Source organism: Hevea brasiliensis, chromosome 8 (genome assembly GCF_030052815.1).
Source record: "Hevea brasiliensis isolate MT/VB/25A 57/8 chromosome 8, ASM3005281v1, whole genome shotgun sequence".
Classification (NCBI taxonomy): domain Eukaryota; kingdom Viridiplantae; phylum Streptophyta; class Magnoliopsida; order Malpighiales; family Euphorbiaceae; genus Hevea; species Hevea brasiliensis.
Window position 1 is genome coordinate 74,225,743 of NC_079500.1, and position 12,125 is coordinate 74,237,867.

Here is a 12,125-nt window from a genome sequence, read left to right on the forward strand (position 1 = left end):
GGTTCTGAAGGCAGTTTTAGCAATACTCTGCTCTTGTACTTTCAGCTGATAATAACCTGATCTCAAGTCAATTTTGGAGAACACAGCTGCACCCCTCAACTGATCAAACAAATCATCAATACGGTGCAATGGGTATCTGTTCTTTATTGTCACCTTATTCAACTGCCGATAGTCAATGCATAACCGGAGAGTGCCATCCTTCTTCTTAACAAACAATACTGGCGCTCCCCAAGGGGACACATTAGGGTGGATGAAGCCCTTATCAAGCAACTCTTGCAATTATACTTTCAATTCTTTTAGTTCTGCAGGTGCCATTCTGTATGGTGTTATGGAGATTGGGTCCACACCAGGCATAACATCAATTTCAAACTGCACTTCTCTTTCTGGAGGTAATCCAGCCAATTCATCAGGAAACACATCCGGAAAGTCACATACAGTAGGAATGTCCCTCAGTGCTGGACTCCCCACTTGGGTGTCTATCACATGAGCCAAGTATGTCTCACACCCTTTTCTAATCATTTTTCTGGCCAGTGTAGCTGAAATGATGTTTGAAGGTAATAATTGCCTCTCCCCATGTATTACTACATCACCATACTGAGGGAGACCAAAAGTGATTGTCTTCAGTCTACAGTCAATCATGGCGTGATGCCTGGCTAACCAATCCATGCCCAAGATAATGTCATAATCTCTGAATGGCATTTCAATTAAATCAGACAGAAAAGTGTGTCCTTGGATCACCAAAGGACAATCCCTATATAACTTATTTACCCTGACCTCCTGGCCTAATGGACTAGTTACTAGCACATCATAGTCCATCGGTACACACTGAATAGCAGTAGAGCACAACACTAGCACTAACATATGAATGTGTGGAGCCAGGATCAAATAACACATACACATCTTGGTCAAGGATGGAGAAAATACCAGCTACTACATCTGATGTTTCAGCTTCCTCCCTCTGATGCATGGTATACACTCTGACTGGTGCGCCACTGGGTGATGGCTGGTTAATAGTGCTCTGACTTCCAGAAGTGCTACCAGGACCCTTACCTCTGCCTCTGCCTCTAGCAGCAGACTGTGACCCTCTGGGTGCAGAGACTTGGGCTGAACCTTTAGATGTAGTGAAAGATCCAGACCGGCGCGGACTAGTACAATCCCTAGCGAAATGTCCGCTCCCTCCACAGTTAAAACATGCACCAGTAGCTCTGAAACAAACCCCACTATGAGTTCTACCACAAGTTTCACACTGCCGGATCTGCTGACCAGACCGGGGTGGTCTTTGGCCAGAAAATCTGCCTCTGCCAGATCTATGGGAGCTGGATCCCCCAAACTGTTTTCTCTTTCCAGAACCACTCTCAGATACTTGTCCAGTAGTCTTTTTAGTTTTCTCTTGTGTACCCTTCTTCACTGCCCCTTCTGATTCTATCCTTTCCAATTCCAGGGCCTGTGAGATTAATTCAGCAAAATTCTGATGTCTGAAACCCACTACTTGCATTCTCAAATTCTCCCTTAGCCCAGACTCAAACCTCTTGCATCTGTCTCTGGGGGTGGAGACTAAGCTTCCAGCATAGTGGCTTAGCCTTGAGAAATCTCTCTCATATTCTGCTACAGTTCGGTTCCCTTGTTTCAAACTAAAAAATTCTTGCAACTTCATATCCACATATGCATCGGGAACCCATTTCTGTCAGAACTCCCTCAGAAAATCTGTCCATGTCAGCACAGGTGGCACAACCAGGCTGTGGGGGATGGTCTTCCACCATTCATATGCATCCCCTTGGAGAAGAGATACTGAATACTAGAACTTCAGCTCTTCCGTACACTGCAGCTTTCTAAAAACCCGTTCCATTCTTTCTAACCACTGTTCTGCCTCCAGTGGATCCACAGTGCCTTTAAACTCGGTGGCCTCAAATTTCATCAATTTTTCATACTGCCTAGCTAAGGGCTATGATTGTGCTACAGGTACTGGCATTTGAGCTTAGGGTGGCACATTACCCGCTATTTTTTGGAAGAACGCATCCATCTGCTGTACAAATTGAGTAGGAAATTGCGGTGCTGGAGCAGGAGCTGGAGTGGCTGACCCACTCACATTCTGGAGTGCTGGGGCTTCCCCTTGAACCTCAGCCTCAATAGATTGTTCTTCGGAATGATCTCCTCCTTCCATTCTGTTTTCTCAAATTTTCTACTTCCTGTGATCAAACACAAGGAGGTTCACCTCCGTTAGTACATATTCATGAGGTAAATATGTCATATGTATCAATTAAAGACACTTGAGCAGTTGAACTTATCAATAAAATGTTCATACACATAGTCAAAATTTATTAAAAAACCATGCTCTGATACCACTAAAACATGTCATACCTTACTCCTCTGTAAGGCATAACATGATTCCGTATAATACTTAATGAACTACCGAACTTCACCTACCGAAACTCATTAAGTACCCTACAAGGGATTTTAAAACAATTTTCTTACATTTTAGAAGTGGTGAGCATTTTGATAAGAATTTAAAATCATTTATTCAAGTTTAAATACTAATAAAAATTTTTGTCCATTTTAATTTTGCCGCAAGTTTTATAAAAATTTTGACAGAGTTCCCTCTGTATTTTGAGAAACCAGTTCTTCAAAGACCTGTAAAAAGCACTTCCAAAAAATATTTCACAACTCCCAACCTTCAATGACTCAATCATTTCAAAATATTTAATATTTCCATTCACAAAGCATAAAGTAGGAATTTCATATGTACAAATATTAAATTTACAGAAGAAAGTCCAAAATAATATCATTACAATTTATTTACAACTGCTCAACTTACATTGATACAAATAACATTTCTATATTTACATCAAGATTATCTACAAGGGTATAAAATAATACCCGTACAAAATTATCAGAGTAGTCCTCGATTTAACAGACTCACTCACTGCTTTCTCCTTGCTCTTATCTCATGACAAAGAAAATAAGCTATCGCTGAGTATAAAAATACTCAGTGGTGCACAATAAAAATTTAAAATGCAATAATTAAATCATTCATTGCCAAACACAATTCAAATGTTTCTCAAACACATTTCAACAATTATCAAAGTTCCTAATAACACCATTTTGTCAAATAATCTATTAAACACAGTTTAGTCAAACAATTTCATAAACACAGTGTTGCCAAAGTCATACACAACTTAAGCCATGACACAAAATTTCCGATCAATGCTGCGTTGTACACCACGATAAAGCAATCTCAACCCCATTAATGAAAATCAATGAGGGAGGTGGCTAGCTAGCTAATGAGTACTCATTCGATCTACAACCTCAACTGGCAAGCCAGAGAGAGAGAAAAATAAACGATCTCAACCCCATAAATGGAGAAGGAATAATAAGTAACTGTCATGCTAAGTGTAAATCAAAAATCCATTTCAAACATTTCATTCAAGTATTGCATACAAAAATCAAATCAATTTCCAAAGTTACAATTTGATCACAAGGTGGCAACACAAAAGTTCATAAATTCATAATGCGTACTAAATCAATTTTTCAAGGATAAAATGCTTAAATAGGGTTTATTGTGCACAAACCTCAAGCGAGTTGTCCCTTAGCCTCGACTCGGTTCCTCGGGTTCCTTCCCGATATTTTTTTCAACTGAAACACACAATTTTACAATGTTTCAGTACTAGAACTTAACATAAATCCAAAATAAATTTAGCTTCACAATTACCTAGCTCTAACGTGCTAAATTCAACGTTCTTTAAATTTTGTGTTTTGGGTTACTATTCACTATACTATTCAAGTCAAATAGTTGACTTTCTAAGGCTTAATAGGTATGGGAATTCCAACTTCACCCACATACCACATTTTGGTCACTAAACTTGTTGGTTTTGGTCATTTTCTCAAAGCTTAGGTCATTTTGGCAAAATTGCCAATTTTCGGTTTTGGTGCTCCAAAGTTGCACTATTCCATTGGTCAATCTACTGTTGGAATTTGGCAAAACTTCCTTCACAGAAAATGTTTCTTATTGTCTTAAGTGTATTCTCATTTTTGGATCACCCCAATCGGAGTTTTGTAGCTCAAGTTATAGCCAAAATACCGTTACTGTTCACGCAATCGCTCATACCGCAACTATGGTTACGCAGGTTTTGATCCAACTTTGTTCAGTAATTTGATCAAGTTAAGTTCATAATTTGGTCTAACTTTCTTCATATGAAATGTTCTACTATGTCTTAGGTTTCCATCGGTTTAAGAATCACCTAAATCAGAGTTTTTTAGAGAAAGTTATAGCCATTCAAACATTACTGCTCAAATGGCAATCCTGCAATTTTGCAGGTACAGTAACTCAACTTTGCTCAATAATTTGAATGGGTTAATGGCATAATTTGGGTTGGTGTTCTTCATGAAAGTTTTAGATCTATATCTTATCTAATTGTTGGTAAACTTTCAGGTCAATTTGACCTGTCTAGCTCAAATTATGACCAAATGTTCATTTGGTCAGTTTGGTGCAGTGGCAGCCTGCTCTCATTTCACTTTGGTCAATTGGTTCACCAAGTTTTAGTCAGTTTTTGGCCATGGTTCCTTAATGAAAATTGCGTTCATCTCCAATTGGTGGCATATCAATTGGACTTGTAAAATTTCTGTTTTGGTCCTTTAAAGTTGGTTTGATCATGCTGCCAGCAGCATGACCATTTAACCTACGAATTTGACTTCCATTCTAACAATTCCTACACATTTCCTTTGGTCATTATTGACCATTTTTCAGTCCACAATTGGTCAAAGATATCATTTATACATTTCTCCAAAATTTGGTTTACAAACCCTAACATTCAAACCCTAAATTATTCATCTCATGCATTTAACTACATTTAATGGTTTTAGTGCTAATCATTCAACTAATGGAGATCCATAAACTCATTCAAACTCATTAAATTCATGCAATTCATACTCCCTTCAACCAGACCAAAATTTCAGCAATGGTCCTTCCCCCATATTTGTTTCATTTAATCAAGTTCTAAGCTCTCTTTCACAACTAATTATGCATTTAAAGAAGTAAAATGGTAAGTTAGCACACTAACCTTTCTTAAATCCTTCAAACCCTATCTTTAACTCTTCTTTCTTCTTGTAATTCTTCTTCTCAAGTTGTAATAACAAGCTTTAGTGAAGTCTTTAGGGAAGTTATAAAGGTTAAATGGAGAAAATTAAGCTTAAGTGTAAGCTTAATGAAGAAACTTCCATGGAGATTTTTGGGAGGAGTGGGGGGCAAATAGAGGTGGAAGAAGAAAGGATTTTTGTTCTTTTTTTTTATTTTCTTTTCTTTATTTATTTAGGCTTATGGAAGACCACAAAAAGTCCAATTAAATAATTCAACTAATTAATTTATTTTTGGCATCATGCATGAGATCATGCATGATGTCATCACTTTTGACTTTTTCATTTTCCTCTTTATTTTTTATTTTTTTTCTATTTTTCTATTAGTTTTTTTATTTAATTCTCGATCCCGAAGTTTTCTTTTCTCTGATTTTATTCGACAGTTAGGTCAGGAGTCAGCTCTCGGGGTCAATTGACCAAATTGCCCCTCGCCAGTTCATCCCGGTTTGCAAATAATTCCATATTTCTTTCGGCTCCCTGACCTAATTATTTGACTGACTTAACAGTTCTTTTTCGTGATTTTCTCTTTTCCACTGTGTTCATTAGGGTCCTAAGGACTGCGGCGTCACTTTTTGCTGTTCAAAATTTGAGTTTAAAACGACTTCGCAGTCGTTCCTGAGAAGGTCACTCATCGCTATGACTCTCGGCTCGTTTAACCTCTTATGTTCTGTTTTTCTTATTTATAGTTAACTAATTAAACATTACTAATTATTTGTGTTTATGGCTTCTCAAGTTGTCTTAAGTGTGGCCCTAATCCCATTAATTGTCCGGACCGACACCATAATTGTCCGGAACAGTGAAATATACCAGGCTACACAAATAGGGGTGTTACAAAATCTCAACACAATGTCAGAATGGCTAAAAGCCATCAAATCACAGAATGGCACAATGCCATGTGCAGTACTGCTAACTGAACCCTATTGGCATGTCAAACTATCCAAACCAATCTTGTTAGGTATACTAGGGCATTTAACACTTTTGAATGTTACAATTTTTGAATTTCAAGTTTTGTTGTTACTATTCCCTTCATTAGTCAACAAAAATGTTGACTTTTGCATAGAAAATAGGCACATTGGTTTTAACACTCCCAACATACCACATTTTGCATTCAAAATTTGTTGTTATTGGTTACCAATACCATTTCTAAGTTTAAAATTAATGGAGCAGAATTTTCAGTTTTCATACCCTATTTTTACTGTTCCATTAGTTACTGTTGCAGTAGGAATTTGGAAAAATAATAAACATGAAAGTTGTTCCTTATTTTGTCTAGTTGAATTTCTTTTTTTGAATCACTCCATTTGGAGTTTTGTAGCTCAAGTTATGGTCCAAAAACCACAACTGGCCGAATTGGGATTTTTCTGGATTGACCATATCTATAGTGCAGTGAATAGTGATTGCAACTCCCTTGTTGGATAGGTTCTAGTCATAATTTGGGGTGGGTTTCTTCATGAAAGTTGTTGGTATATATCTTAGCTTGTTGTTGGTAAACTTTCAGGTCAATTGGGCCATTCTACACTGAGTTATGGCCAAATGAACAATCACTGTTCATTTGATCATTCTGCAGAAACAGGTTGCAGGACACCCGGATTGGGACAAGTTTTTGGTCCACTTGGTTTGGTCTTATGGGCATGGTTTCTTCACCAAAGTTGTGCCATTATGTGTCTAGTTTCATGTCCAATTGGCCAAACACCAATTGAACCTACCCAGCCCAAGTTATGGGTGTCCAAACAGGCTGGACTCACATCCAAACCTGCTGGTCTCACTAGGCAGCATACTAAATCAGTTTTTTTAATGTTACAATTCACTCCAAGTTATGGTCAATTTGCCTCAAATGGTCACTAATTGACCATTAGAATGTTCATTCACCATTACATAAGCAAAGCTCAAATTTCTCTCAAAAACCCTAATTTCCCAATCCAATTCACATAACATACATTAATTAAACATACTAATTCATTATCAATATATATATACACTTCAAACACCATCTCTAATCCACTCTAAACCCATCAAAACAATCAAAATCACCACCCCAATAGGCTGCCGAAATTTACCATATACCCTAGCATGCATAATTCTCTTCAATTTCCACAATTTCCTAGCCTAACTTAGTGTCTTAACATGGATATCCAAAGAAAGAAAGAGAAAGGTGGCACTAACCTTAGCAGGGCAGAATTTTCTCTTATTAATTCTTCACTTTCTTTTGTTTTCTTGGCTGCCAAACACCTTCCCAAGTGGTGTAGATAAATTTTAATGAAGGTATCTTAGGGTTTGGTGGAGAGAAATCAAGGTTTTGGGAGGGAAAAATGAAAGAAATTTTTTTAATGGAGGAGAGGAGTTCTGGCTGGTTTTGGGGAAGAAGAAGAAGATAGATTTTTCTTTCCAATTTTACCTCATTTAACTCTTTTTAATTGGCTTGGTGAGTTGTGATTGGTGGAGACCTAACTAATGACATCATGTGATGTCATAATTCCACTTTTCTTTCATTTTTCTTTTCTTTTCTTTTCTACTCATTTTCAATTCAATTTTTAGCAATATTTATTCATATTTTAGATCATAATAATTATTTACTTAACTGGACAAGTCGGTCAAAAATCGTCTCTGAAGGCGAAATAACCAAAATGCCCTCCGTTTGGCTTAACGGGTCAAAATTGTCTGTACAGATTGAAAAATTTTTCTAAATATTTTCTTGGCATTCTAATGCCATAGGAACCTCAATGACCCTTCACTGGAGTCCCAAAAATTATTTTATGAATTTTTCCTCGGGTCTAGGGCTCCTAGTTGCGAAAACCGCAACTTCCCACTATGTTACCCATCGCTAGGGCACTGGCTCATTTAACTTGGTTGTATTTTATTTCTAAAATTTTTTCTAAATTTTTCTTATTAATATTTGAGTTAATTATGGTTCCTCACTTTAGTTTAAATATTTTTTCGGACGTTCTAGCTGTCCGGACTGACACTGGTCACCGGAACAGTAGAATGTACAGAGTTGCTACAGGGAGGGTGTTACATAAGTGGTTATTTTTAATTCTTGTTTCATTAAAAGTATAACTAAGGTTGTGGATAGTTGAATTATAAAAGAACTTTGAGGTTTGATGAATTAGTGGTGATGGAGCATTTCGGCAGCCATGGAATTTCACCATATACGGCTTGTCTTTGCATGTAAATGGTTGTTTGAGATGTTAAATTAAGTGTTTAAATGTATTGGAGTTCGTTTTCATGTATAAAGTTTGATTTGTAAGCTTAAAAAGTGAAAATGAAAGTTAATGTGTATGTGTAAACTTATGGCAGCCTCATGATGAAGATTGAAGTGTTTAAGTTAATGAAATGTTGTTGAAATATTGGACAAAAATTGGCAGCATATATATGTGTGGAATAGTAGTAATAGGTATGCAATTTGATGATGGAAGTTTGTGCGATAATTAGAAGTATTTATGTGTATATATTGTTGGGATTAAACTTTGTGAATGGTGACTGCATTTGGTGTATTTTGAAGTGGTTATATTCTGTCCAAGTTGACCTATAATATAGAGAATTGAATGGTTTTGGTTAGTGCCAAATGCAGAATGTTGTGGGGAAGTGAAGATGTAATTGGTAAACATGTGTTTGATTTGGTGTTTGAAAAACATGTAGAGGGCAGTATGCAAATGGACCTATAACCCTAAGTGTGTGACTCCAATTGGTATGAGGCCAATTGGAGGTAAAACTAGGCACAAAATGTGCCAATTTTCATGAAGAAAGCCTACCTAAATTCTGTCCAGAAAGTGACTTGAAAAATGAACAAATACGGATTAGTGACTTGAAAGCCTGAAAATTGACCATTTGGGCAGCAGTTAGTGTTTTGGCCATAACTCACTCAAAACAGGTCCAAATGACCTGAAATTTTTACCATGAATAGATTAGACCTAGAGCTACAACTCATATGAAGACAAAAAAAACCCAGAAATGACTATAAGCAAGTCAAATAGCTTGCACAAGTTTGGGTGCCAAAACTGTCAGAACTAAAAGTGACCTAAAATTAACCAAATTTTGCACTAAAGGTGCAATCTGTCCAGCTTTAGTAAATTGACCATATCTTGGTCTATACAACTCAGAACGACTTGAAATTTTGCCCCGAGTGAAATAAGATATAGAGCTACAATTTTTCTTCTTTGACCAGAAGCTAAAAACCAAGAGAAATAGGACTTTAAGCTAGACCAATCTAGCACAAAAAAATTGAAAACTTGACATTTACATACAATGATACTTGAAATAATTTGGCAATGAATGCCAACTTGTAAAAATGGTAAATTGCACTATATTGATAGCATATTGAAATGCAAAATGTGACATATTGATAACATTAAACCTAATTCACCTAGAGTGCATCAAGAGTCAACATTATAGGTTGACTAAGGAAAACAATAGAATTAAATAAATTAATTATGGAACCTTATGATTAGAAACAATTTAACTAAGTACTGAAACACTTTAAATTGTGTGTTTCAGTTGAAAAGGATATTGAAGAGCGTAAGGAACATTGAGTCAAGGCCAAGAGGTGACTCATCCGAGGTCTGTGCACAATATTTTTATATTCACTGCTTTTACCAGAAAATTTATTTGGAGAAATAAGTTATAAATAATTTTTGATTGTTTTGGTTTTGGGAATATTATTTGGAAATTATTGTGTTGCCTACTTTTGCTAATGGAAATTTTGAGATAAAATGTGATTTGTGGTTTGTATGAAATATTTAAATATTGTGATTTGGAATTGTTTTAATTCATAATTGGCATGACAATTACTATGTTCCTCCTCCATTTACGGGGTGAGTATGACTATATTCCTCCCTTTTTGACTTGTCAATCTAAGGTGAGTATGGATGAGTTCTCATTAGCTAGCTAGCCACCTCCCTCATTGATTTCGATTAGTGGGGTGAGTTTGCCTTATCGTGGTGTACAACACGGCATGTTCGGAAAAATTTGTGTCATGACCTAAATTGTGTTATTGATTGGCAACACTATTTTATTCAATTGTTTGATCAAATTTGTGTTATATGAGCTTTGAAAATTGTGACATGAAATTGTGAATCATTTGATCAATAAAAGTTTTATACACCGCATTTTAAATTATTATTGTGCACCACTGAGTAAATTTTACTCAGTGATAGCTTTTTCATTGCTGTCGCAGGTAGACAGACGGACAGAGCAGCAGAGTAGGCTGCTTGTGCTACATTTTAAGATTTCGCCGAGTATATTGAGTATACCATATTTTGTAGTTTTTGTTGTAATGTATGTGCACTGTATGTATATATTGTACTTGGTCTTGAGCAGTTGTAAACTAAAATTGTAAATTATTTTGGCTTGAAAAAATATTGTGACATATTTCTTTTATCTCATCTTTTGGAAATACTGAAAAATTGATTGTTGAACTGAGTTGATAAATGTTGAGAAATTATTGTGTTGAACTGTTATTGGAGTTTGAGATTGAGAAAAATATTGGAAGTACTTTTTACAGGTTTTTGAAGAACTGTTTTATTCAAAATAAAGATGGCACTCTGTCAAAATTTTTACAAAAATTATTAATACTTTAAATTCGTTATTTGATTTCACTTTAGTAAAAGAAAATTTTTAACACCTGTCAATAGTGCTCACCACTGTAGAAAGAAGTAAGAAAAGGTTTAAAATCCCTTGTAGTGTATTTAATAGGTTATCAGTAGAAGAAGTTTAGTAATTCATTAGGCATACTACGGGATCATATTATGCCTTACAGAGGGGTAGAGTGTGACATCCCTTAATTAAATGGTCAAAATTAACTTTAATACACATATAGAATAACTAACTAATACATATGAATTCAACTTAACAATTTGCCATATACTTCCACTAATGTATCAACACCATAATTCAATATTTATATTCATAAAATTAGCACTCTCCAATGGACCTCAAAGCTGTCGAAATTCATCATCTATCAAAGTCTTCAATACCTCTTACAAAACCCTAATTCAAATATACCAACTTCACACATACACATGAAATAATTTGACTACACATATAATACTTCAATTAACATCATAAATCACTTCCTTTACACATGAATTAGTCAATCTCTCACTTCTTCCATGGCTGTTGAATTTGAACACATCAATAATTCATCAAATCCTTCAAATTTCTTTACCGTTCAACACATCTCAACCATAATACCAAGTTTAATTAAGAAAGGGAGAGGAAATGGATACTTACCTCTTTTTGGAGCTTGCTAAAACTTCACCTATTCTTCTTCAAATTACCATCAATTGCTTCCTTGCGATGTGGGGATCAAAATTAGTTAAGTGAGCCTTGGGTTTTTAGTTGAAAATGGTGGAGTTTAGGAAACTTTTAAAATTCGGCCATGGAGGAAGCTTAAGAGAAACAATTCGGCTAAGGGGTTGATGAAGGTTGAAGATGAGTGTTAGTGGATATACACATATCCCAAATAGCTTTTATACCTCCATTAATTGATATTAAATTATTTTAATACTAAAACTTTCCAATATTCTAAATTACACCCCTTTATTTCCCCTAATTACAATATATATATATATATATATATATATATATATATATATATAATTGCATTTTTCATGGGGTTTTAAAAATTTAATACTACTTATTTTTAATAGACATTTAGGTTAAAAGTCAACTATAGGTGTCAAAAGACCAAAATGCTCCTCTTCAAGTTGTATTTCCAATTTTTCTGTGCTGCCGATTAACTTTTTGACCCGCCGATTTCTTTAATTTTCTTTTTCATTTATACTGACTTACTAACTTTTCTTTGATATTTTTAATATCAATTATACCTTAATAGACATTTAATTATGTCCCAAAAATATTTCCCAAGGTTCCCCGCGGTCCAAGTGTCACACCTTACTCCCTCTGCAAGGCATAACATGATCCCGTAGAATACCCAATGAATTACCGACTCTGTTTACCAATAACCCATTAAATACACTATAAGGAATTTTAAAACAATTTTCTTA